Source organism: Ovis aries, chromosome 18 (assembly GCF_016772045.2).
Source record: "Ovis aries strain OAR_USU_Benz2616 breed Rambouillet chromosome 18, ARS-UI_Ramb_v3.0, whole genome shotgun sequence".
Taxonomy (NCBI): Eukaryota; Metazoa; Chordata; class Mammalia; order Artiodactyla; family Bovidae; genus Ovis; species Ovis aries.
The window spans coordinates 13106249-13134037 of NC_056071.1; positions in this window are offsets into that span (position 1 = coordinate 13106249).

Genomic DNA, 27789 nt, shown 5'->3' on the forward strand with positions numbered 1-27789 from the left:
TGATGTTTTTATCCATTTTAAACTGATCACCACAATAATCTAGTTATGATATGTCTCCATCCAATATTATACCACACCATATAACGTAACTATTGACAACATTCCCCACACTGTACATTTCATATCTGTGACTCATTTATTTTGCTACTGGAAGCTTATACCTCTTAATCTTCCTCACCTGTTTCACTCATCCCCCACTCGAGTCCTCTCTGGCAACAGGAAGAACAGAGTTCCTGTTTGTTCTCTGTATCTATAACTCTGTGTCTGTTTAGTTTAGTTCAGTTCAGTCACTCAGTCGTGTCCGACTCTTCATGACCCTGTAGATTCCCTGTCCCTCACCAACTCCCGGAGCTTGCTCAGATTCATGTGATGCCGACCATCTCATCCTGTCCTCCCTTTCTCCTCCTGCCTTCAATCCTTCCCAGAATCAGAATCTTTTCCAATGAGTCAGTTTTTCTCATCGAGTGGCCAAAGTGTTGGAGCGTCAGCTTCAGCATCAGTCCTTCCAATGTCCTTCTGTTCTGTTATGCTGGTTCGTTTGTTTTGCTTTTTAGATCCCATATATAAATGAAACCACACAGTATTTGTCTTTGACTTACTTTACACATCATAATATTGTCTGGGTTTCCCTGGTAGCTCAGCTGGTAAAGAATCCGCCTGCAATGCAGGAGATCCCTGTTCAATTCTTGGGTCCAGAAGATCCCCTAGAGAAGGGATAGGTTACTTACTCCAGTGTTCTTGGGCTTCCCTGGTGGCTCAGATGGTAAAGAATCCATCTGCAATGCGGGAGACCTGGGTTCGATCCCTGGGTTGGGAAGATCCCCTGGAGGAAGTCATGGCAACTCCAGTATTCTTGCCTGGAGAATCCCCATGGCCAAAGGAGCCTGCTGGGTTGCAGTCCATGGGGTCAAGAAGAGTCAGACAGGACTGACTAAGCACAGCACAGCACAATACTGTCTAGGTTCATCCAAGTTGTTGCAAATGGAACATTTTCATCCTTTTTATGGCTGAGTTATATTCCACAGCACATGTAAATTCTTTAATCCATTCATCTATGGATGGACACTTAGGTTGCTTCCATATTCTGGCTATTGTAAATAACGCTGCAATGAGCATAAAGGCTTATACATCTTTTCTAAGTACTTTGTTTTCTTCAGGTAAATACTCAGAAATGAAATTCTTGGGTCATATAGTAGTTCTATCTTTTAATTTTTTGAGGAATCTCGATACTAAGCGGTTGCACCAATTTATATTCCCACCAACAGTTCACAAGTGTTCCTCTTTCTCCACATCCTCAACCACACTTTGTAATTTGCTGTCTCTTTGATTTCAGTCATTCTGACAGGTGTGAGGTGATATCACACCATGGTTTCGGCTTGCATTTCTTTGATAAATTAGCGATGTTGAGCATCTTCGTGTACTTGTTAGCCGTTTGTATGTCTTCTTAAGGGAAATGTCTGTTCAGATCTTCTGACCATTTTTAAGTTTTTGATGTTGCTTTTTGAGTTTCTGATGTTGAGTTGTGAGAGTTCTTTGTCTATTTGGATATTGACCCCTTGTCAGATAATATTGTTTGCCAGGATCTCTTCCTATGCAGTATGTGGACTTTTTGCCCAGGGCCCATGGGCCCATCAAAGTCAGGGACTTCCCTGGTGGTCGGGTGGTTAAGACTCTGTGTTTCCAATGCAGCAGGCCACAGGGCTTCCTGTGGGAAGCTAGTAAAGAATCCATCTGCAATGTGGGAGATCAAACCCAGGTTTGATCCTTGGGTTGGGAAGATCCCCTGGAGAAGAGGACAACTTCTCTTCTGGAAAAGAGAAGACCCAATCCATTATTCTGGTCTAGAGAATTCCATGGACTGTATAGTCCATGTGGTCACAAAGAGTCGGACACGACCGAGTGACTTCCACTTTCACTAAAGTCATAATGTACATAGGAAGAGCTCTGTCATCTTGTGTCCCAGTCTTTCCCCTGAAAACTCTGCTGACGCTTTTCAGCTGTCTTTCAGTGCTATTGACTCAGAAAATGGTGTATTTGATTTATTCAGATCTGGCACTTTCTTTGATTTTTGAATATTTTTATTCTTTATATTCAAAATATTACCAGCATAGGTCTGCTGCTAAGTCGCTTCAGTTGTGTCTGCCTCTGTGCAACCCCAGAGACAGCAGCCCACCAGGCTCCCCCACCCCTGGGATTCTCCAGGCAAGAGCACTGGAGTGGGTTGCCATTTCAGTCTAGATGCTTATTATTCACTTTATCAGTTATGCAGGAAAGACCTAAATATGTTTCTTCAGCTCAAGCAAGATGTCTTCTATTTATTTGATCACTGTTTTTGCTCTACTGTTTCCTCTGGGGGATTTTTGTTTTATGTAAATTGCATCTTCTCAATAAGTGTTCCTTGAAAGTGAAAGTTGCTCAGTCGTGTCCAACTCTGTGTGATTCCATGGACTATACAGTCAATGGAATTCTCCAGGCCAGAATACTGGAATGAGTAGCCTTTCCCTTCTCCGGGGGATCTTCCCAACCCAGGAATCGAACCCAGGTGTCCTGCATTGCAGGCAGATTCTTTACCAGCTGAGCCACCAGGGAAGCCCAAGTGTTCCGTATCTATTCTCTCATCTAAGTGCTCCAAGCACTCTTAGGCTGACTTTTGGGAGAATTTCTCAGGCCAGTATTTTTATTGATTCAGTTTCTAGTTTCCAATCCACCATTTATTTCCTCTCTGCCATTCGTAATTCAACAATCAAGTTTTTCATCTCCTTGCAGGATTCCTGGTCTCATCTGGTCCTTATTCATTATAATCAACCACCATAAAGGTAATTTCTGTCTTTCATCTTAATACATACCAAGTTCATGTTTTCTGGAGTTCTTTTTCGCACATTTTAATGACAATAGTATAGGTATTCATTTATTGTAATTCTTCAGTTTCACCATCCTCTTTGCAATTTTTTTTAATGTGGTCAATCCTTTTTTCCTTTTTCTCCTCTTTATACAGGAAGGTCTTTGCTTGTCCAGCATTGACTTTGGAGATGAGTTCTGGCAGAGAACATAAACCTCTCTAGTTGTATCATGCTGGCCCAAATTAAAAGGGAAGAGGGGATATTCTCAATAACGTATGATGTAACTTTGATCTTATGAAAGCAGGGCAGGTGGACAGCAGGGAGTTTCTAGAGCCAATATCTATGAGCACGGAGCTCCACTAATGTGCTACAGAAAATCTTGTCTATATTTGGGGCAGCACCCAGGAATTGCTCAGGCTAGAGCATCCAATACTCATTAACTGGAAAGGTTGCCCTCAGCAGTCATCAGCCATTCACTGCATAGCCATCGTCACTAATTAGAAACACATACTCTTTGTAGCTCCTGGGCCACGTGGCCTATAGTACCTGGTACATTTCCAAGAAATGAAGGTGAGATCAAGGTGAGTCTTTTGAAGGGTCAGTGGCCTATACTCTCTGCCTTCCCTGGCCCCTCCATAGAAGGGGACCCAGATCTTCAGTCCTTTTCTGAATCCCTTGTGACCAGTTGTTTTCCAGAATTCAGATTTTAAAAAGGTAGAAGCAAGAGAAGGAGGGTTATCATAACAGGAAAGAATCTTGCAGGGCAAGGGTGGAGTATAAGTTACACCAAAACATGCCACCCATGACTGAGGCAACTGGAGCATCCGGACAGTCCCTTGGTTAAGCGTAAGGGAGAGGAAAGATGAGGCATAAATTCTCAGATGGGCTTTGAGTTCTTGCCAATGTGAAGGAACAAAGTGTCCTCCTGTAGCCCGAGGGCAGTTCTCCAGAAAGAGCCTCAGGTCTCAGGTGTGGTCCCTGCAAAGTAAAAGCACATGCAAATGAAGTTCTAAAAATAGACACCAGGGTTCTGGGCAGAGCACCCGCCTTGCATCACACAACAACCAGGTAGGTTTCAGGCAACATCTTGGAATCAAACACGTATTCTGCTGCAAAACATAAGAATCCCAGTAAATGAGATAAAGGGGACAAATCATATAAACATGTTAGAGCTTTCTTCAGAGTTAATGTACCTTAGAGCAGGCAGGATGGTGAAGTAATGTGATACAGATCATAAATACTCTGGAATTTTTTTAACTTTTATTGAGGTAAGATTAACACGGAAAAGTTGTATCTGTTTAATAGATACAATGCCAATACAATTTGGGGATGAGTACACAAACTCTGGAATTTTTCCTAAAGAATCATTCAGAATAACTTCAAACCCACATTGCAAACTAGGCTAACACCTTCAGCTCTGCATGCAGAAACCATCCATGCCATCCAGAGGTTCCTGTGATCAGGTTGGAGCTGAATGTCAATTGGAAGCAAGCGCTCAGGTGAAGAGCTAGTACCACGTTAGATGCCATCTCTTACTATGTCCTGTGTCCCCCCTCTCAGGAAGCATGAGTTTCTGAACAGCCTCTACTCGGGTCAACTGCCACGATCTCTTACTCGCAGATAAGCGCATGTTGGCCAAAGCAGCAACTCTATTCATTTTCACCATTTCACCTGTGGGAATTTTTCTCATGTATTCCCAATGTCATGACTATTATACATTTCAGTTCAGGTAGGAGCAGAGTCTGCGAGGCCAAATCCATTTTGCTGCCAATTTTGAAAACAACTAAGCATCTTCAAATGTGTTCACGTTTTGGAACTGCAGACATGGGATCTCAGGCTCGTACTAATGGACTTTTATTGTGATTTCTCACCTCCTCCTGCCCATTCAAGCAAGCTCCTCCTTTACACAAGGGGAATCACAAACTCCTCCTGAATCCAGAAATAGCAATCCAGCTGAAATTCCTCAAAGTTTCCTGAATGTGGATGCCATAGTACAGCTCCCTATTTTATTCTCCTGTGGGAAGAAGGGAGGGGAGAATAGCATGTTCTCAGATTGCCTCTTACCCTGAAATCTTGCTTCCAGCAAGATGTAACACTGGAAGCAGGGTGGGGGCGGAAGACGGGCGTTTCAAGAGCCACGCCCTTTCTGATAAGGTGTCCTACTTTGCTAATCAAGAGCTCTTTATTAACTACCGGTAAATACTAAGCTCTTGGGTGTTTACTGCGGTCTCTGCCAGGATGCACGCATGCGGTTGCTGTTTGATGTTTCTTGGTCTCATCTCAGTCATATACTCCCATCAACATGCGGTCCCTCTGAAGTTGCTATCGTGTCTTTACCACATAACTGGCATCGCTATGTGTCAGAAACATCCATTAATTTATACCAACCACTTACTCATATACACAAGTTTAAGCACTTGCTTTGGCAGTTTGGAAATCATGTTTTTTTTTTTCTGAATTTAGGGTACAAAACACTCTAGTCCACTGTTGTGTCCCACAGATTGGACATGATTTAGTCAACTGTTACAACAAAACCAAGAACTTCCAATAGGGAAAACATAAGCTTAGGAAAAATGTTGTTTTCCTACCATGAAAACTAAACCCTAAATATTTAATGGTATGTACAACAGAAATGATCATTTGGAGTGTACCTAGACTCAACTGGCCTTGGGGGGGGGGGTTAATTCTTTGTAGGTCAGGGTTAAAGAGGTGCCCAGGAAAACAGGTTAGAATGAATTCAAATCTGTACGTAATCCTCTAACCCAAATCTCTCACATCATGAAAAACAGATCATCAAGGGAACTTTGATCTTTATTTCAAGCTTCTACCTCACTTAGAATTCAAATTGTACTGAAGTGATTTAGGACTGAAACTCAGGAGCGAGCAAGGACTTTGAAGTCAGGCGGCCCTGGCTTCACCAATTCTAGGTCTAGTTTTGGAAACTGAGTTCATCTCTCTAAACCCAATCACCCATCACCAGTGTGCCTCTTAGAACTTACCCCACAGATCTGTGAGAGAACATTCTTGAAAACCCTGACCACTATATTTGACATATAGAGGAGACAGAGCAGGTTGCTATCATCATTGTCACATGTGAAAAATGTTCACCCCAGACCACTGCCTTTGTCAAAGACCAAGAAATACGGCAGTTATTATGTTTTTCAGGCTGAAGTATTTTCTATAAAAGTTGACTTCCATAGTCAGGTGCCAACCAGCCACCAACCTACAGGAGGTATATTCCTTGTCGTAGGTTTTGACAGAAGTACACAGACCAGCAGCTGAGCCGCCCCGATGGAGGGGTCACCCAGAGCCTCAGGTTGGGGGCTTTCCCTCCACATACCTGACACTGGGCTAGGAGCTTGGCAAGCTTGGAGCTTGGAGCTCAACCCCAAGAGAGTCCTTGTCTTCACAATGGCTAGCAAAGACGATGGGACAAGGCAGCCAATGTCCACCACCACAAGAGACATCCAAAAGACATCCCTGGTGGTCCAGTGGTTAAGAAATCTGCCTTCTGACGCAGGGGACGTGGGTTCAGTTCCTAGCTGGGGAACTAAGACCCCACAGGCTGCAGGGATCTAAGCCCACATGCCACAACTAGAGAGAAGCCTGCACACGGCAACGAAGGGCCCACACACAGCAGCTAAGACCTGATACAGCCAAACAATGTCAAAATACAAGAGAAACATACAAAATGAGAGCCTGGGGCTTCCTAAGTCCAGCATTAGGGCTGAGCCTTGAAGATGGATAAAATTTGAATTTTCCACTGGGAGGAAGAACGTTGCAGACTGTGAAAGGTCACCTCTCTGTCACCAGCAGGATTACGAGGAAAAGGAAGAGAGCCGACCAAGCTGAGACTAGTGGGATCGGGCTGGTCTCTGAGGCCAGGTGCGGCTCTGTGCAGGTGTGGGCCGTGGGGGCTGGAGGCAGGATGTGCCTGCGTTTCTATGCCCCGCTCCCTCCACAGAACTTCAGCCTGGATTTCCATGTGTCCCGTTACAGCACCAACATCAGGACACATGCAGAAGGAATTTTTCTCTACCTACTGAGGACTGAAAGAAGAGCAGATGAAATGCATTAAAACGGTGCTTTACCGTCCGCGGTTTTGATGCCCTCAGTTTCTGTAAGTTGAAACACAGGACATAGAATCTTAATATCCCACTTCTTAAAGATACTGACTGGGTGAATAGACCTCAGATAATCTCCACCACCACCCCGGACAGAGTCTCCAGGAGAGGTCATTCCAGAAACTTCCCCCCAGCTGGAACATCTGTGGCCCTCAGTTATTCGGTTCCTGGCTCAGCCTTTTTTCTGTCTGTGCCGACCACGACGATTAAAAATGCGTCCAAAGTAAACCTCAGACAACTGAACTCCTTCAGCAACGTGGGGGGCACTCGGCCTCAAGGGGTGGTCACCCTGACTCTTTGCAGACGTTTGCCCCAGGTGCTTAGCAGCTGGCTGGAACGATTCATGAAATTCTATCTCTCCAGCCCCCAACACACTGAGAAGTTACCCAGGGAAGTCAATCTGTCCCACCTGTAGAAATTAACGGTGCCAGCTCAGCATATTGGCAGCAAAAAGAAATTTACACAGCAAACAAACCTGCGGAAAAATTGGAAATATTTGTTTAACAGAAGCACATCGATTAAAGTCACTCCAAGATCAAATTACTCTCCCAGCCTGAACAATTTTACCCCCGGAGGGGAGCAGACATATATATTGGCAGAGTATTGATGAAAAGACCAAGTTATGTCTAGATGTACCATATTAGGGGTGTTAATCTCAGAAGTGGCTCATAAGTTTTCTTCTCCACCCTGAGTGTTCATTTAGAAGAGGTTAATTCCAATACAAACAGTAATAAGGAAATAAAATCACTGATGTATGTCTTTCCAATATCCGTCTTTGGTAAGAACTTTTCATTTCTATGGTCAGTTAAAACTCATCTTACATAAAATGTTGAGCTCATTTCAAATAGACTTCCAGGGTTCCTTGGTTTCTCAAATCCTCCACAATTGCGAAGGAAAATACAAGCCCGAGCCAAAGCCACTTCTTAACTACAAAGGCAAGCAAGTCACAAAGTATGTTTAACATGAGAGCTATGACAATTGCAAGGTTTCCTCACCAGCTACCTGAGGGTTTTTGAGGGTCAAGCCAAGGTCAGCAGGCCATTTTAAAAAATTCTTTAGCTATCTGAAGAGGCTGATTAAGGTTTCTCCATGTGCGTGCATGCTAAGTCGCTTCAGTCTTGTCCGGCTCTTTTCGACCCTGTGGACTGTAGCCTGTAAAATCCATGGGACTCTCCAGGCAAGAATACTGGAGTGGGTTGTCATGCCCTTCTCCAGGGGATCTTCCTAACCCAGGGATCAAACCTGGGTTTCTTATGTCTCCTGCATTGGCAGGAGCTTCTTTACCACTAGCGCCACCTAGATCTGCCAAACTAAATATCACGAGGTGCAATAAAATAGTACCTAGAAAAATTTGGGTTTTGCTTTAGGTTATTCAATAAAGAACTAAATCAGAGTTAAATTTTGCTTTCTTAAACTCCTTAAGGACTTCCCTGACAGCTCAGTTGGTAAAGAATCTGCCTGCAATGCAGGAGACCCCGGTTCAATTCCTGGGTCGGGGAGATCTGCTGGAGAAGGGATAGGCTACCCACTCCAGTATTCTTGGGCTTTCCTAGTGGCTCAGATTGTAAAGAATCTGCCTGCAATGTGGGATACCTGTATTCGACTCCTGGGTTGGAAAGAAGCCTGGAGAAGGGAAAGGCTACCCACTCCAGTGTTCTGGCCTAGGGAATTCCCTGGATGGTATAGTCCATGGGGTCGCAAAGAGTGGGACACAACTGAGCGGCTTTCACTTTCACTTTCAAACTCCTTAAATTCCTAAGACCATTTCAGTCTTGAAAATAGGATCACATATTTTAGAAGATTTATAGCTTTTCAGACAAGAAATTTGTTGGTTTTGTTTTTCACCAAGATACGGAAGCCAGAGCTCACTCCAAGTTTATGACATGTGCTAAGCAGCCAAATTTCATTTGGAAGAATACAGTTTTGGGCTGGGGAGAAAATGCATGCTCTAGTTCCTGATAATTGATTTGCAAGGTTCCAATTTAAGTAGCAAATTGCTCCTGCTATCCGGGTATTTCATATCTTATATGAGCACTTAGATAGAAAGCTCAATATTCCTCATGCTGACCAGGAAATGACAGGAAGAACTGCAATTTAAATTTGAGGCCATTTCACTTTTTTTTTTAATATTGTTCTAAGAGGCTCTGGTTACTAATAGATCAGGTTAGTTAAAAAAATAATAATGTTAATATAGGGGCAAGAATTAAGAGGTACAAATTATTATGTATAAAATAACCTACAAGGATATATAACATAGGGAATATAGCCAATATTTTATACTAACTATAAGTGAAATATAACCTTTAAAAATTGAGAATCACTATATCATACACCTGTAATTTATATAATATACCTCAACTATACCTCAATAAAAAAATAATATAAATAATATATTTTAAGTGAACTTTTACCCTAGTTCTCCTCCCAGCAGGTAATCAACCCCAATCAAAATGCCACCTGAGCCCAGGAGTTGGCCAAGTTGGAAATTTCCCATTTACACCAAGGACACAGAGAGCCTGAGGTTTGCTCAGCTGTCGATGGAATCAGGGCAAACAGCCAGGCTCCTCAGCCCCCAAGCAAAAGAGGGAAAGGACAGTGGACCAGGATGAGGATTTCCCAGCTTCAAACACCAGCTGCGATGCTGGATCTACATGTAAGACTTTGAGAAAAGCCCTGTGTTTCCGTCTGCAGGCCACAGTTTCCTCTTTTGTAAAAAGAACAGGTTGGGAGAGAAACTTTCAACTATCTCTTCAGCCAGAACACCTTATGGCCTGATGACATCTTGTCCAAAAAGTAATCGAGGTACCAGCCTCAGGGCCAGACTGGCTCAGATTTGATGTCCCGCTTGACTGTTGTCGCAAAGCCACGTCCAACTCTGTGCAATCCCGCGTACTGCAGCACACCAGTCTTCCCTGTCCTTCACTACCCCCTAGAGTTTAGCAAACAACTCTGACCACCCTTTACATCCTCCGGGACTCTTGGTTTCATTACCTGTAAAATTTAAACGGAAAATAGTTGTCATATCACAGGGCTGCGGCAATCCCATGGTCTATAGCCCACAAGGCTCTTCTGTCCGTGGAATTCTCCAGGCAAGAATATTGGAGTGGGTAGCCATTCCCTTCTCCAAGGGATCTTCCCCACCCAGGGATCGAACCTGGGTCTCCTGCCTTGCAGGTGGATTTTCTACCTCTGAGCCACCAGGGAAGCCTGACTAATGAGGTAATGTGCAGGAAATGCTCAGCGGGGCACGTCATCAGGTGAGAAAGCTCCACACTGAGATATGCTCTTATCCACCCCCTGGGAAATGGGTCCAGCCCACCTTCCTTATCTGCGGTTCCAACTGAAATACCTGGGCCCCTGTGGTCTAGAGTTCACCTTTAGATAACCCAGAAATACTCTGCGTTGCTCTTCACTGGGTTTTCCAGGTGGCACTAGAATCTGCCTGCCAGTGCAGCAGATATGAGACTCAGGTTCAGTCCCTGGGTGGGGAAGATTCCCTTGGAGGAGGGCATGACAACCCACCCGTTTTCTTGCCTGGAGAATCCCATGGATATAGGAGCCTTGCATGTTACAGTCCATAGAGTTGCAAAGAGTTGGACACAACTGAAGTGGTTCAGCCACACGTACACTCTTCACTACCCTCCTGGGCCATGAGCCCATCCAAACAGGCCCATGCTCCTGGTGGGCTAGGCCAGGACCCTCCAACCTCCAAGGGTGATCCTGCTGACCAGTGATGCTGGCCCCAGAACAGAACAGCCACAGTGGCCCCCAAGCCCACAAGGACCCCACTTTTGCTCTGAGGTGCTGTCTTCCCCTCCTCTCCTCAAGTCCCTACCCTCTCTCCCGCCATTGCCGAAAACCTTGCTTTTTATCCATTTATCTGCCATTTTTCTTCCTGGCCCTCCCTTTGCAGCTTCTGACCTTTTATGCCCTTTTCCTAGGGAAGGCCTCACCTTGCTCTCATGACTTGCAGTTAGCCTGTTTTATTTATCCAGCATGTTCAGTCATGCCCTGTAGATGATGCTACTCTCACCTCCTCCAGGTAAATCATTTTCCCCGCCCTCCAGAGCTTCATCCCCAGTACAGACTGTCACAGTCAGTGTCTCCTCCAAAAGTATCTCAGCTCCTCCTCCACCCAAAACTAGCCCACAAAGACTGAAGACAAGGATAGGCAGTCCAGAATGGAGGCAGTGGGCAGAATACCAGACACTGCCTCCCAGAGTCGATAGAAAAGCCACCTTGTCCAGCATCTCATCTGATGATAGGGACCCTCCTAACATAGCCCTCCCTCGTGGCCTCTGAGCTATTATTTTATTTGCACCCACTGTTTCACCTATCTGTCCATGGCAGTCCTCTCATCTTTAGAGAGCTCTGATCATTTCACCTCCCTTCCTTAGACCATCTCCCTATGGTTCCCTCCCCTATAGAGTTAGTTTGTTGGATGAGGGATCTCAAAGTATCTGCCTGGGCACCTGACCACCAAGAATTGCCAGTGACCTCCAGAAGCTAGGAGAGTCATGGAACAGACTCTTCCCTGGAGCCCCCAGGAGAAGCCAACCCTGCTGACGCTTTGATTTGAACTTCTAGATGCCAGAAGTGTGAGAGAATACATTTCTTCTGTTGTTTTAAATCACCTAATTTGGGACATTTCCTATTTAGGAAAAGGTCACAGCATAGATCCTTCCATTTTTCTGTGCTCTTGTGAAACACAAACTACTTCCTATGACTCCTCTGAATTCACATAAATGGTGCTGTGCTGTGGACTACTTCTGCTCCTTTCTCATTTCCTTGTGATGCATCTACAGCATCCGAACATCAGGTAGCAGTAGCGTGCGTTCACATGCTCCCAGGACACTCACAGTGAGGGTGCCCAGACGTCTTCCTGACACCTGCTGCCACAAACAGCTGTGATAAACAGCCTGCACGCATGTCAAGGGGCTTGTGTGACAATTTCCTTTGTTTATACGCCCAAACATAGGACTGCTGGGTAATAAGGACTTCTTGTTATCATTGTTCAGTCGCTAAGTTGTGTCCAATTCTTTGCGACTCCATGGACTGCAGCACGCCAGGCTTCCCTGTCTATGCCTATTTAATTGGAGTAACTACTACTACTAGATTGCTTTTTGGAACAGCTGCACTTTTCTCACTCCTACCAGCAGCTGGGGAGAGTGTCCTCCATCGATAAAGCCCCATCAACGCTGGTTGTGATTCGATTTTCTACACTTCACTGACAATAGATGTCACATTTTATTTTAGCATCTCTCTTAGAAGGAGCCCAAGCAACTCTTCACATGACTATTAGCTGTTTCTATAAATTATCTGTTTGCCCATTTTTTCTGTTGGAGTCTTGTCTTATTCTTGTTGGTTCGTAGGAGATCTCTGTGTATTCTAAATCAGTTAACAAATTTTAAGCAGGAGAAAAGTGAAAGTGTTAGTTGCTCGGTCGAGTCCAACTCTTTGTGATCCCATGGACTGTACCCGCCAAGCTCCTCTCTCCATGGAATTTTCCAGGCAAGAATACTGGAGTAGGTTGCCATTTCCTTCTCCAGGGGATCTTCCCAACCCAGGGATTGTCCCCAGGGATTGAACCCCGATCTCCTGCATTGCAGGCTGATCCTTTACCATCTGAGCCACGAAGGACTCTTTGAGCAGGAGAAGGGTACCCTGGACACTCTTAAAAAAATGTTAGAGCCACAAGAGTTTTTACTCATATCTGTTACATCTATCAGTATTTACCATTTTAGAAAACAAGACTTTCTAAAGATTTCTTCATTTATTAAAAAAACAATAATAAATGCATTATATGTAAACATAAATAACATTTTTACTAAAAATAACTATGTTTTCCAAAACAAGAAATATAGTGAGGAGAGAAGCAAAGGGTTTTTTCACTTTTCTACATCATTTCAGTGTGTGACTTAAAGGAAGACAGTGAGATGCTCATATCTGCTTCTGCAGTCCACCTACCACATATGATCTTGGCTGAAGCCTATAAGGATATGTAGTTGGGAAGAGAAAGTGCATTTTAATAGTCTTTGCAGACTATTTTCTTTCTTCTCTCTTACCTCCCAGTTGGGCACATCCTATGTGCTTTGTGAGGTGTATTTATGACAATAGCTGTTGAATCCCTCCTTCTGGACATGGGTGGACCTCTAAAGTGGGGTCTGAGCAGACCTGGGGCTGAGCCTGGTGTGTCTGCACAGCACAGGCAAAGGAGAGCTGAAAGGCAGCCTTTGAAAAATCCATTGGTCCTCTCTTGCCCTTTCAATAGATCTCGCAGGTGTAAGAGTCTGTAGCATCATTCATTGGTCATCTCGGAAATATTAGTTCTCAGAGTTGCAGAGATCTTCTAAATGTCGACATATTTCATTATACAGCGTCAAAGAAGTCACACTTGTTAACATCACTGCCAATCCCATCAGAAAATCTTTAAGTATTAGGAATCTATCAAGCTCACAATGGTAGACAAGTTATCCAACGTGCAAATCTTTGTTGAAAGCTTGACTGTTATCATTGCCAACACGTACAGCCTGCCCGTCCTTTCCTTCAAGATGACAAGCTCACTTTCTTCATTTCTGCGAAAGGGTGGAAAGAGCTGGGATCTGAGGTGAGTGGTTCATTTTCAGTCTCCCAGATTCTACCATGAAAACCTTCCAAGCCCAGCAGCCAGAACAGCAGGGCCCCCGGATCAGAGCTGGAGAGTAATGAAGCCCTGGGCTGGTCCCTCATTCAGCAGCAGAGGGCAAACCGGGAGCTCTCAGCCTACAGACCCAGAAGCACTGACCCCTCTCCAGTGGGGTGAACTCAGAGTCTCAACTCTTTCCTGTGCAAGACAGCCATCAGAACAGCAACCCTCAACCACAGTCTCTTGAGCACCTGTTATCTTCCTGACTCTGGCTGAGCAGTGAACCGGCCCGGAGAAACTGGTGTTCTGGTGATGAGTGCAGTGGGGTCCTGCGGTGAAGACGAGGGACTCGAGACGGGAGAACAAAGGCCAAATCTGGGTTACAGGGGCAAGCTCTTACTCCTGAAGAGACCCCAGGCATCACATAACCTCCTGGCCCCCATCTCTCTGATCATTTTCCACCCCTAGAATCCCAAATAATCATCAAATGATGATCACACTGGTTCGATACCTGATGCTTCACTTAATGTATGCAGAATTATTGTAGCTAAGTCAAATATTACAGATAGTTCCTGCACATTCCACCCTTAGGGTCTGATCATCACAGATGGTTCATAAAATCCTCATCCTTCAGTACACAGAGACAGATTAAAGATTTGAGGAATTTTAAACAAAACCATTTCTCCCTCTCTCTCTCTCTCACACACACACATACACATATCCTTTATACCTTCTTTAACACCCCATTCTTTTAAGGTCTTCAAGGAATTTTGGTCTCCTAGGAGTACCATCTAAAATGCAAATAACCCAGGAGGAGGGCACAGCTAAAGCCATCAACAGCTTACACTGGAGTTAACAATTAACTCTTTACAACCTGAGATCAACTACTAACTCTCTCACTCAGCACATGAGGCTCCCAAACAAATGACCCTCAGGCCCAGGAAGGGGAAGCACCTTCTGGCACCATCACCAGTCGTGCTGTCTGCAGACTACCCAGCCCAAGGGCAGGAGAGTCTTTGCTGGAGGAACTGGTCCCTGGCTCTCAGTCCAGGCCTCCACAACCTCATCACTTTGCTTTGGGCACCATCGGAGGCTCCCCTAGCAGCACAAGGGTAGCATCAGTCCAGAAAGATGCTCCCTCCTGGCTGCAGAAACCCTGCACCATGGCCCTGCAGCTCAGGGAGTGGCTCTGGAATCGGTCTCAAGCCCACTCGCTGCTGGTTCTCAGAGTTCAGACCATGACCTCCGCCCTGGCCGCTGCCTCCATGCCAGACCCTCAGCTTGCTTCTCCCTGGGCCGGCTCCTGGGTTTCCCATCTGATTCCACTGCAAGGCTGCCTTTCAGCTCTCTTTGGCCTGTGCTGTGCAGACACACCAGACTCATACCCCACTGTAGAGATCTGCTCATGTCCAGACGGAGGGATTCAACAGCTATTGTGATAAATGCACCTCACACAGCATGTGCCCAACTGGGAGATAAGATAGAAGAAAGCAAAGTCATCTAGAAAACAAGGAAGGGGGGTGATGAGTATTCTTAGGGCGGCTCTGACCTAGGTCCTGTCTGCAGGACACCCCTTGGTGAGGCCTCTTCAAGCCAAGATCACGTGGTCCCACATCCTGCTCCTCTGGGTCTCTCACATGGCTTTGTGGAGGTCATGGGCGGCCCAAATACAGCAGTTAGAAACACACAGGAGGAGTCACACTGTAGCCCAGGACTTCTGCTGGCACAAGGCACCGGAAGCCCTTCAGTTTAGACTTCAGTCATTTAACATCCAGCTATTCCTTTACTCGGATGCTTTGATTTTTATTTTTAAATTTGTTCAAAAAATATTTATATTTGAATGTCATATAAATAATTTTTATTGAACGATCAGTTCTTAAATTCTATAGTGTTTTGCAGTTTTCCAAAGTTTAACACACGTGATTTCATATAATCCGTAAGAACCCTTCTTTCCCCCCTACTCCTATATTGCCCCTCCCCCTCACCCCTTTCCCCTGCGCTGTAGCCACTGCTTGGTTCTCTCTATCTGGTGGTCTGCTTCCCTTTTGTTTTCCTCACTAGTTTGCTGTATTTTTTAGATTCCACATGTAAGTGACATCATGCAGTATCTGTCTTTCTCTGTCTGACTTAGTTCACTTAGTATAATGCCCACCAAGCCCATCCATGTTGCTGCAAATAGCAAAATTTCATTCTTTTTCATGTCTGACTAACATCCTACTGTGAATACCGGAGTGGGTTACCATTTCCTTCTCCAGGGGATCTTCCCGACCCAGGGATCGAACCCGGGTCTCCCGCATTGGAGGCAGACGCTTTAACCTCTGAGCCACCAGGAAAGCCCAATATTCTACTCTATATACCCACCACACTTTCTTTATTCATTCATCTCTTTATGGACACTTAGTTCTTCCTTACCTTGGCAATTGTAAATAACGCTGCTATGAACATTGGGGTGCATGTATCTTCCTGAATTAATGTTTCGGTTTTTTTGGATATACACCTGGAGTGGAATTTCTGGGTCATGTGGTAGTTCTATTTTTAGTTCAGTTCTTCTGCCTTTTTAAAAATCAGGTTGTTTGTTTTCTTTGAGGTTGAGTTGTACCAGCTGTTTATAAATTAGCCCCTTATCAGTCATATCATTTGCAAACATCTTCTCCCATTTAGCAGGTTGTCTTTTCATTGTATTTTTAATTTAAATCCTCACTTCAGCAAAATTGATGTGCATGGAAAGTAAATATTGATGTGTTCAGAAAAGCAGATGAACTAGCACCTACTTATGACAGCCTTGAGCCTGGCCCCTTCTGTGTGTTATTTCATGAATCTTCACAAACCCTACCTTGCAAATGTGCATACCCAACAGAACACATCATTGAGCAGGTATGCCCACCAACCACCTGCTCAAGCCTCACTGCTGGTGCTAAGTCGCTTCAGTTGTGTCCGACTCTGTGCGACCCCATAGACGGCAGCCCACCAGGCTCCCCCGTCCCTGGGATTCTCCAGGCAAGAACACTGGAGTGGGTTGCCATTTCCTTCTCCAATGCATGAAAGTGAAAAGTGAAAGTGAAGTCGCTCAGTCGTATCTGACTCTTCGCGACCCCATGGACTGCAGCCCACCAGGCTCCTCCGTCCGTGGGATTTTCCAGGCAAGAGTACTAGACTGGGCTGCCATTGCCTTCTCCACAAGCATCACTGACATGCATCAAATTTAATGAAACACACAAAAAAATTACAGTCCTTTTGTTAAGTCTGGAAGAAACCGTCAAGATCATTTAGTCCAACTAGCGTTCCAGATGTGACAGCTGCAGCCACCGGGAAAGGGTGGTTTGCGCGGGGCCACACACACTGGTGGAAGTGGTGTAGGGAGCAGAGCCACCTCCCACCTTGTCTGGGCTGCCCTCCTCAACAGCCAGGACTCTCCAGCGCTGTCCCATTTGAATAAAGCTGCTGCATTATTCGTCGCTCAACACACTGCTAAAGCCAGTTTTTCAGTTTGAGGAAAAGGAGGAGATATGTCACAGACTTGTTTAAGGGCCCCATGACTGGTATCCTCTTAACAAATAATTGCCTATGCACATTCTCAGAGTTTCAGACACAACTGCATGGGTTCCCAGTGTCCCCTTCCCATGCCAAGCAGTTCCTGGATTCCCCCTTGAACACTCACGCATGTATCCCAGGGGCAGAACACTCAAGGCAGTCCTTACAAAAGGCTGACTTTAAAGCATGGGAGAATCCCAGGTGGTGCTGGTGGTTCCCACCTGCCAATGCAGGAGACATAAGAGATGCAGGTTCAGTCCTTGGGTTGGAAAGATCCCCTGGAGAAGGAAATGGCAACCCACTCCAGTATTCTTGCCTGAAGACTCCCATGGACGGAGGAGCCTGGTGGGCAGGCTATGGTCCATGAGGTCACAAAGAATCAGACATGACTGAAGCAACTTAGCACACACACACAGATTCAAAGAGGACCCTCCACCACTGCCTCAGTCTCCTAAGCCCCATTCTTTCTCCATGTCACTTTCCCCACACCTCCACTAGCCGTCATGATTTCAGTCTTTGCCAGCCATGCAGTGTGAGAAAGTTGGGGGATGGCTATATAATGGCAAGAGAATTACAAGTGCACCCTTTGTTGCTTTGTTCAGCTCACCCTCTGCCCTGACACAAAAGCCTTGCTTAATTCTGTACTGAGCTGAACGGTGTCCTCCAAAATCATGTCTACCTATATAGATTTCCAGAATGTGACTTCCTTTAGAAATAAGGTCCTGATAGATGTCTTCAAGTTAAGATGTCATATTGCATCAGGGTCGGTCCTAATCCAATAATCGGTGTGTTTATAAGAAGAGAGAAATCTGAACAGAGGCCTCCACAGAGATAAGACAACATGAACACACACACACATGCAGATAATGGCCATGTGAAGATAAAGGCAGAGATTGGGCTCATGCTGTCACAAGCCGAGGGACACCAAGGATTGTCAGCCGCCACCAGATGCTGCAAGATGCAAGGAAAAGTTCTTCCCTAGACCCTTCTGAGGAGTCATGGCACTGCCAACACCACATGGGTTTCTAGTCTACAGAACTGTGTAAGAATAAGTGTGTGTTGTTTTAAGCTATTCATGCTGTCGCTTCAGTCGTGTCTGACTCTTTGCAACATTATGGACTGTAGCTCGCCAGGCTCTTCTGTCCACGGGATTCTCCAGACAGAATACTACACTGGGTTGCCATGCCCTCCTCCAGGGGATCTTCCTGACCCAGGGATTGAACCCAGGTCTCTTAGTCTCCTGCACTGGCAGGCAGGTTCCTTACCACTAGTGGCAATTTGTTTTGGCAGCACAAGGAAGAAAATGACATATAGTCAGGTTCTGTCCTAGTCTGCCCATCTCCCATGTAACCACTATCTTTGTTTGGGGAAAGCTGGTGCTTTCCAAGGGGAGTCCAGGTACAGCCCTACAGTTTCAGATAGAAACTTCTTTTTCTAAACCTAAGCAAGTAAATTAAGTCTAAAGTAACTAAATCTACTAAGTGCTCATGATCAGTTGCTCAGTTATGCCTGACTCTTTGAGCCCTGTGGACTGTAGCCTGCCAGGCTCCCCTGTCCATGGGATTCTCCAGGCGAGAATACTGGACTGGGTTGCCATGCCCTCCTCCAGGGGATCTTGACCCAGAGATCCTGTGACTCCTGCATTACAGGCAGATTCTTTACCACTGAGCCACCTGGGAATCTAATAATTATATATGAACCTCATCACACATCCTCATCTCTAGAATGTAACCAAATGTCTCAGTAATGAATCTCTTCAACTAACATCTTTGCTCCAAACACACACACATATTCTGGGGGAAGAGAATGATTTCTCACATAAGTTTTCTGGTTAAGCAGTTCAAACAAAGGCAGGATGATCCCTTATCTAAGAGGCTGACATAAAGAATTATAGGGAGCAACAGCTGGCACCCCCTCCCTGGCACCCCCTTCCAAGAGCAGAAGCCCCCTCCGTTTGGGTGGGATTAATCTGAATGGGCCCTGATGGGTCTAAACCATGAGTCACAAATCAGTATAATCACAAATCAGCATAACCTCAACCCCCCAGACACAACCCTCAGTTCAGAAAAGGCATGTGACCTAAGTTTGTCCAGTCACAATACAGTCTAGGATTTAGATCTTCTGGTTAGAAGAAAGAAATAACCCCCCTCTTCTACTGAACATTAGCAGGAAAGCATGAGTTCCTCTCTCTGTTCCTGGCAACCATCTTGAGACCACGTGGGGCGCCGATGCTTTGGAAAGTAGCAGGACGAGAAGGAACAATATTCAGTCTGAATGTCACCCTGAGCCCTGGATCTAGTTTTGTTGTACATCAAACCCCTGGGCTTTTCAATTACCTAAAAACTCCTGTTATCTTCTCAGCTGGTTTCATCTGGATTTTCCAAAGCTTATGCCCCAAAGCACCTGAACTGGTATAGAATTTCAATCCGGTAGTCATTTGGGGCTGTCTTAAGGGACACCTAAAAATGTCGCATATCCTGAAATTCAAAACATGCTATGCCAGAGCTCTCAAAATCCCTCTCAGCAGTTCAGCGTGGCTCCCGCTCCTAACAGCTTCTCTTGTGTGGACATTGAAGGTCACCAGCATGAGAGCTTCCAAATTGTTGTTATCTACAAGAGAACAAGTCGGGGGCGTGTTCTAATTTTTTGAGCCAGAGCTGACTCCCTCAGATTTGGCTCCCTCTGACCTTAAGGCGCAGTGGTGAGAGCGTGCAAATTCTCCCTTTCCTATTTCCCGCTAAGCCTCTTTCCCTGTCCCCACTCCAGTCACCCTTGTGAGCATCAAAGGGTTAAATGCTAGCGAAGTGGCTTTTTAAGAACAGCTGGAAGCAAAGTGCTGCCCCAGGCTAACAGCAACCAATAAAAGGTCAGGAGGTTGAGGGAATCATTTTCCATGGGAATCATTTTCTAAAGGGAACAGCAAAGTTATTTAAGTCACCAGGTGGGACACGAAAAAGGACAGTCTTTCTGGGCTCTCAAAGAAAGGACGGCGCTTGACCCCATAGATTTTGCCTGTCCCCAACCTACATAATGAAGCAAAAATCTTGCATTAAATTAATTTTTATATATAATGTTTTCTATACATATATGTGTGTGTATATATACACGCACCATACTTGTTTTCATTTTAAAAAATACTGTCACCTCTTTGGGAATAAACATGGGAGAAGGGAGAGAGGAACATAAAATGCTCATACCCTTTGACCCAGTAATTTCACTCTTGGGGAATGCAACCCCAAGAAATATATTCAACAGAGGAAATAAGTTTCATGTGCAAAGACGTTCACTGCCACATTGTTTATGATAGGGAAAAAACTAATGGTTTAGCAAAAGGGGGTGAGTTTGTAAATTATTGCACATTAATGCAAGAGAATATCACGGGCCATTAAAAATGCAAAGTAACAACATGGGAAATGACACCTCACAAAAGCAGACATAAAACAATATGCACAGGATGACCGGAACTGCCCTGCTCTGAATCTTCAGTACATAAAGACAGGAAAGTGTGGCCATAATGAAGAAGCTAAATTGAGAGACCTTCTTCTATTTTTCTGTTTTGTTTAAGGTGAATTTCTTTTTTCTGATTAAAAATATAATTTTGGGGGGGGGTGGGATGAAAGTGTTCATAAATTATGGTGATGGTTTAGTACATCTCTATGAATATAGTAAAAACTATTGGATTGTACATTTTCAATGGAGAATCATATGGTATATTATTATGAATTATATCTCAAGAGTTGTGTCCGACTCTTTTCTCGACCCCATGGACTGTAGCCTACCAGACTCTTCCGTCCATGGGATTTTTCCAGGCAAGAATACTGGAGTGGGTTGCCACTTCCTTCTCCAGGAGATCTTCCCAACCCAGGGATCAAACCTGGGTCTCCCACATTGCAGGCAAATGCTTTACAATCTGAGCCACCAGGGAAGCTCAATAAAACTGTTACCAAACATGTAATTTTGTTTTTAAAAACATGAGCTATTTTCAATGAAGAAAGGAAAAGATCTTTGTTTCCAGCTTAAGTAACATTGTCATTCAACAGCTGGACCTACAGGGCTTTTTAATAAATCTCAACACAGTTTATGAAGCTGGTGACAAATAAAATCTTGAGCCCAATTTGAACCAAAGCACACCCACTGTGATTCAGGAGACAGGATCCTCCCTGGTGCCTCTCAAGATGGGACCAGTGAGGGAAAAAAACTTCTGAAATCAGACAAAGGGAACTCAAATCTCAAAGCAACAAAATTATCGTAATATTGGTTTGAGCAGCTTACTTATCCTTTCTGACCCTCTGGCTTTTGATTTCCATAAGATGGAGCCAACTTTGTCTTCCTGATAAAGTTGCTGTGAAAATTAAATTGTATCATGTATGTAAAGTATTTGACATAATAGAAGATGCTCAGTGCTGCTATATTTTTGTTAGACTATAAATAATATAGAGGTGCAACTGAACTAAGTTTTTAAATTACTTTGAGTTTTGTTCAGGGGTTACCAAGTATGACAGAACCTGGGGAGTGGTCTGTACATGTCTGTCTGGACTATCCCCTAGGGAAGCTGAGGTTTTTCTAAGAGACTGACCACTGGTCCCTGTCACTGGTCTCTCACCTCCAACAACCTGAGCCAACAACAGCTGTGTTTGTCCATATGGCCCAACTCCACCACAGGAGTCTGGAAAGAAGAGAGAAAAGCTTTATCCACAGGCTCCTAAGGCAACAGCTCACTTCAATAGTGAAATGCAATGTTAGTCACTCGGTCGTGTCTGACTCTGCAACCCCATGGACGGTAGCCCACCAGGCTCCTCTGTCCATGGAATTCTCCAGGCAAGAATACTGGAGTGCTATTCCCTTCTCCAGGGGATCTTCCTGACCCGGGGATCAAATCTGCCACATTGCAGGCAGATTCTTTACTGTCTGAGCCACCAGGGAGACAAAATCAATTAAACCAGTTTCCAACAGCCATCTCAACTGCAACTGGAGAGTTTCATTCACGGTAAAATGGACTTCCTCCTGAGGAAATTCTCCAGCATCACAGCAGGGCTCCCAGCCTTGAGATCATGAAGCCCTGGGGCTGGGTGTTGTCTCTACTCGCTTACAGCCTCCAGGCAAGTCTCAGATACTCACGGTCACCAAGATAGCATTTCTGCCACTGGGAAAATGGGACTTAGCTATGCAACTCATATTGTACAGAGGATTAAATGAGACAAAACAACATTCTCTGGGATATGGTAGATGCCCAATAAATGATGGTATTTGCCCCCTTCCCCATTATGTTTTAATTGATGGGATGTTCTGCTGAGACAGGCTCATCCATCCTCTTCCTCATTCTCTCTCCTACTCCCCAGCCCTGGTCCCACCCTCCGATTTCTTCTCTTTCCCAAACCAAGTCGTCCCAGAATCTTCTCCTCCAACTGTCAGTCAGCACCAACTCAGGCCACGGCATATGGCCCCGCACAATCTCCCCATGATCTCATCCAGTTGGACTGTTATTTTTATAGGCTGGTATTAAGAAGCATAAGCCAGGAATGTTATATACACTGTCACGCCGGGTATTCTCAGGCCTGCGGTGCAGATGGAGCGTTCCCAGAATTTTATGGTACAACACATGGGCCTCTAGCCTCCATTTCAGACCCCACACTCTCTGGGGACCAGAGGAAAGCCTTAGAGGGCTCCCTGCCCACTGCTGCCCTCTCTCCTCCTTGTTTGCCCAGCAACTCTTCCCCTCCCAAGTCGCATCAGCATGAGCAGCCATCACTCAGAGAGACAGGGAGAGAGAGAGAGAGAGAGAGAGAGAGAGAGAGAGAGAGAGAGAGGAGGTTGCCAGGGGAAACAGGGAACTCTGCAGAGGCCCTTTGCATCCTACCAAGGAAGTTTATGAGCTAAACAACCCATAAAATGAGCTACTTGTCCTAACAACACTCCTGTTCCTCTACACGCAGGAACTCTGAGCATCGCACAGAGGGGATTTAGGAGAGCAATTCTTCCTAACACAACAACTTCCCTTTAGGGAAAAAGCTAGGATTTCACAGCTGTTGGACATTTAATAGAATGGTCAAAACTGCAATAAATTATCAGTGTAAATTATGAATATGAGCCATGGTCTTATTGCTCTGTAACTCCCAAATGTAGAAGAGAAAAGCAAAGAAAAGGCACAGGTGCCTTGGACTAACAAAGGCAGGATGGACGGTTCAGCGCACCCCTGGCCCGTCATCATCTCCCCCCCGCCAAACCCCAACCCCTCCCACCGCCACGTTTAATACATATGTTCCTAGATCTTGGTCGCTCAATAATTTGCCGTCATCAGTTGTGGTTTCTTTCCTGGTAACTGCAATTCCTTAAAAACAAAGTCAGCGCGAACATCTTTCTTCTTCCACCCTGGCAACCGTGCCACCTTTGCCTCTTACGCGCCATATCCTTTGCCTCTCCCGCGCAGTGTCTTGCCGCCCACCCGGCCAGGCTCCTGTGCTTTTCTGTTTCTTTTGTCTGCCTGACACTTCACCTGGGTGGGAACGGCCCTGGAAGAGAAGGGACAGGGTCACCAATGTCTGCGCATGAGGACGAACTCCTGTGCCCACACACACAATAAATGGATTCAAGGCCAAGGAGGCAAACCCATTAACCATTCCTCCCATCATTGGGGTGATTGTGAGTGGCGTGTATTGGAGGAACCCGGTCACAAATGAGACCCTCGAACCCCTCCAAACTCTTTGTTCTTTCCCTCACTCGGAACAACGTCAAAAAATTAAAAGGTCTAACCCCCAGGTCCCAAGAACTCACAGCACCTCAAAAAAAGAGAAGGTGAACATTTACAACTACATCCAGCTTTTCCAAAATGTGAATAAAATCAATAAAATCCATGCATTGAGTTATAGGAAGACTACACAGACTCACTACACTCTCATATTTCTCTGCTGTGGCTCTCAACACGGTGCTCACTCATTCTGGGGTAATGCACAAGAAACTGCCTGCGATTCAGGAGACTCAGGTTCGATCCCTGAAACTAACACAGGGTAGGATGTGTCTTGATTTCCTACACTGAATCTACACTCCAATTTATCTGTGACAACCTCTTGTGAAGCCTCCCTTTTACTACTGACATTTGTGACCCAAACCACCCCGTATTTAAAGTTCTCAGAGAAAGTAACCCACAGGGACTTTCTGATCATAGAATTTTTTATGCTAAGGGACATGTGAACGAAAGTGCAAAACAACCCATGGAAATAAGAAGCCAGCTCTTCTCTCCCTGGTTTTGAAGACAGCTCAGAGGGTCGCCAGCCCACCTCAGAGGTCATCCCCATGATGCTGGTTCCTATAGGCAGCCAAGGGCCTGGCCTGCTGTGGTTACAGAGGTCAGACTTGTGGGAGCTGCATTGAAATGATGTTCCTGAGAGTTCTGACCTACAGATGTGAAGGTGTTGATGTCCCAAAGGGAGTGGGGCAGATCCTAAGAAAAATGGAAAGCTAGGCTGACCCTGGAAAGAGAGACAAAAGGAGGAGAAACTGCGAAGGCAGAGGGAAGGACAGAGAGAGGAAGAGGGAAAATGAACAGGGGAGGGGATGGGACCAGCATGAAGGAAGCTGTGGGCCAAGGGACGTCCAGAGGTAACCGAGAGAGCGGCTCTAAACTCTGAGGACATCACAGGCAGCGAGCATTCATGAAGAACTGTAGTTAGACAGTGTCTTGTTCAAAATTTGGTGTTACAGTAAGTCCCCTACATTCAAACAAGTATCATTCTGACAGCATGTTCATAATTCCAACAAAGTTAACGCAGGTACCCAACTAACACAGTCGGCTATACAGTTCAGTTCATTTCAGTTCAGTTCAGTCACTCAGTCGTGTCCGACTCTTTGCGACCCCATAAATTGCAGCACGCCAAGCCTCCCTGTCCATCACCATCTCCCGGAGTTCACTCAGACTCACGTCCATTGAGTCGGTGATGCCATCCAGCCATCTCATCCTCTGTCATCCCCTTCTCCTCCTGCCCCCAATCCCTCCCAGCATCAGGGTCTTTTCCAGTGAGTCAATTCTTCGCATGAGGTGGCCAAAGTACTGGAGTTTCAGCTTTAGCATCATTCCTTCCAAAGAACACCCAGGACTGATCTTCTTTAGAAGGGACTGGTTGGATCTCCTTGCAGTCCAAGGGACTCTCAAGAGTCTTCTCCAACACCACGGTTCAAAAGCATCAATTCTTCAGTGCTCAGCTTTCTTCACAGTCCAACTCTCACATCCATACATGACCACTGGAAAAACCATAGCCTTGACTAGACGGACCTTTGTTGGCAAAGTAATGTCTCTGCTTTTGAATATGCTATCTAGGTTGGTCATAACTTTCCTTCCAAGGAGTAAGAGTCTTTTAATTACTGTAGCGTAATAGGTTTATAATACTTTCCATACGAATAATACATAAAAACCAAGAAATGAAGAGAACATTTTTAATTTTATAGTACAATACCTTGAAAAGTACAAGACTTCAGTACAACATCTGGCACACAGGGGCTGGCATCACGTGAACAAGCAAGAAGAGTTCCTGATGGAGGAGGGAGAGGAGGTGAGAGATGGTAGAGCTGAAGAGTCATCAGGAACAGGAGACAGAGGGCACGCTGCCATTTACGCACACCTGAATGCGTGTTCTCATCTTTGAAAGTTCGCAACGTGAAGGTCCATATGCAGGGGACTTACTGTATTAGGGTTTTAGATGAAGAGGGAATTTAGCACCATAATTTTCAGGAGATAAACCTGAGAAGGTTTGTAACAGTGCAAATTCCCAAGCCCTGCCCTTACAGATCCTGATTTTGTGTAGGCTGAGGTCTAGGAGTAGATACATCACCAACAAGCTCTCAAAGTGATTGGATGAGTGAGTGACCAGGTCTGGGAAGCCTTATATTGGTTTGCCCAGCCTCCTGAGAACACTGGTAGTCCAGCTGTGATCTCACTGATGTGTTGTCCTTGGGCTTGAACACTTCCTGGAGCAGGAAGCTCATTACTTTTGAGAGAGCTCCGGTTGGAAGAAAATTCTGGTTTTTCACATAGGGCTTGCATCTGCCTCGAGAAGCAAGTTCTACCAATTTAGGAAGAGATGATTTGCCAAGGAATTGAAGATATATACCCCCTGGGCCCCAAAAGGAGGGACATAATTGCTGTTGCTGATGCTCTAATGTCCTTTATCCCTTTTGCAAAATGTGCACGCATACCATGACACCCAGTGTTGCTCTAGGACAAGTTTTGTGTTCATGGCCCAGATCACGTGCATGCAGAGTCTTCCCAAAAGAGCTGAAAGGTCAAATCACTCAAAGACCCTCCTTTACTAGATCAGCCAAGAAAGCGGAAGATAGTTGCCAGTTCTTGCCGATTCTTGTCAGAAAAAGATGGACTCTATCCAACTGTCTAGGGAGAGACTAGGAAGACCAATGCCCACAAAGTGTGAATGTGCTATGGGAACTCTTCCTAACCAAAAGATGAGGTGGAGGGCCTTGTTCCTGAATTAATGGTCCCCTAGAAAGCGGTGCTGATCATGGGCTCTGAAACTCTCAGGAATCTTTTCACCCATGAACTTGGAAACCTCACATGTGCTGTTCTTCACAAAGTCTGATAACTTTTTCAAAGAGATCTCCTGGCTACTCAAAATGGGGCTCCCCAGCCAGACTCTACCTACCCCCACCAACCCTAATGTGCATGCTTCCTAAGTCACTTCAGTTGTGTCCAACTCTTTGTGACCCTATAGACCATAGCCTGCCAGGCTCCTCTGTCCATGGGATTCTCCATGCAAGAATACTGGAGTGGGTTGCCATTTCCTCCTCCAGGGGATCTTCTGAACCCAGGGATCAAACCTGCATCTCTTACATCCCCTGCATTGGCACACAGGTTCTTTACCACGAGCACCACCTGGGAAGCCCAATCCCACTGCCCCCTGTTAATCTCCAGCCAATTTAGCCTGGCATCCAGCCCACTATCTGGACTCCAGGTCTGAGAAGGTCAGGTCCATCAGTAAGAGGGGAGAAGGTTCCTGCCAGATGGTCAATTCTTGCCAAGAAAATCAACTGATGAGAAACCAGTTAACATTTCTGGCTGAGTCACTGAACATAAAAATACACACAGACTTCTGGGGAAATTCTGTATGACATAGCACATTCCAAAGGCTAGGTGTGAGTCGTTTCAGCCAGGATACCTCCTTCCCTGGAGAAAACTACTGCCCTGCAACTCAGTTGATACGAAGCGAGCAGGAATGCAAACTCCTGCCAGGACTCTGTTAATACTGGGGGTGATTCTGGATCTTTGCCTAGTCTAGAAGCCAGAGCACAGGCAGATAAGGGTCTGGAGGGAGGGATGAGAAGAAGGTGACTGTCCCCGGAACTAGCAGTTAGACTGCTGAGAGCCTGCGGGGCTAGCGCTGGGCAGGAGTGAAGGGGTCGGTTCATTAGGAGTTCACCAGCGTGAACAGGGCTGTGGGGAGCCTGCCCAGGAGGCAGAAGACAAGCAGAAGAGAGAGTGACACCAGAGGCCGACCCCTCTGGGGCGTCTATTACATACAGGACCCGGCATCACCTGATTTCATCAGATCTTCCACAAGTGAAGAAGATGAGGATAAAGGAAAACACCTAAAATCAGAAAGCTAGTTACTGGGGGGTTAGAAATTAGGGTTTACATCTGTCTAAATCCAGAGAGCATTCACAGCAG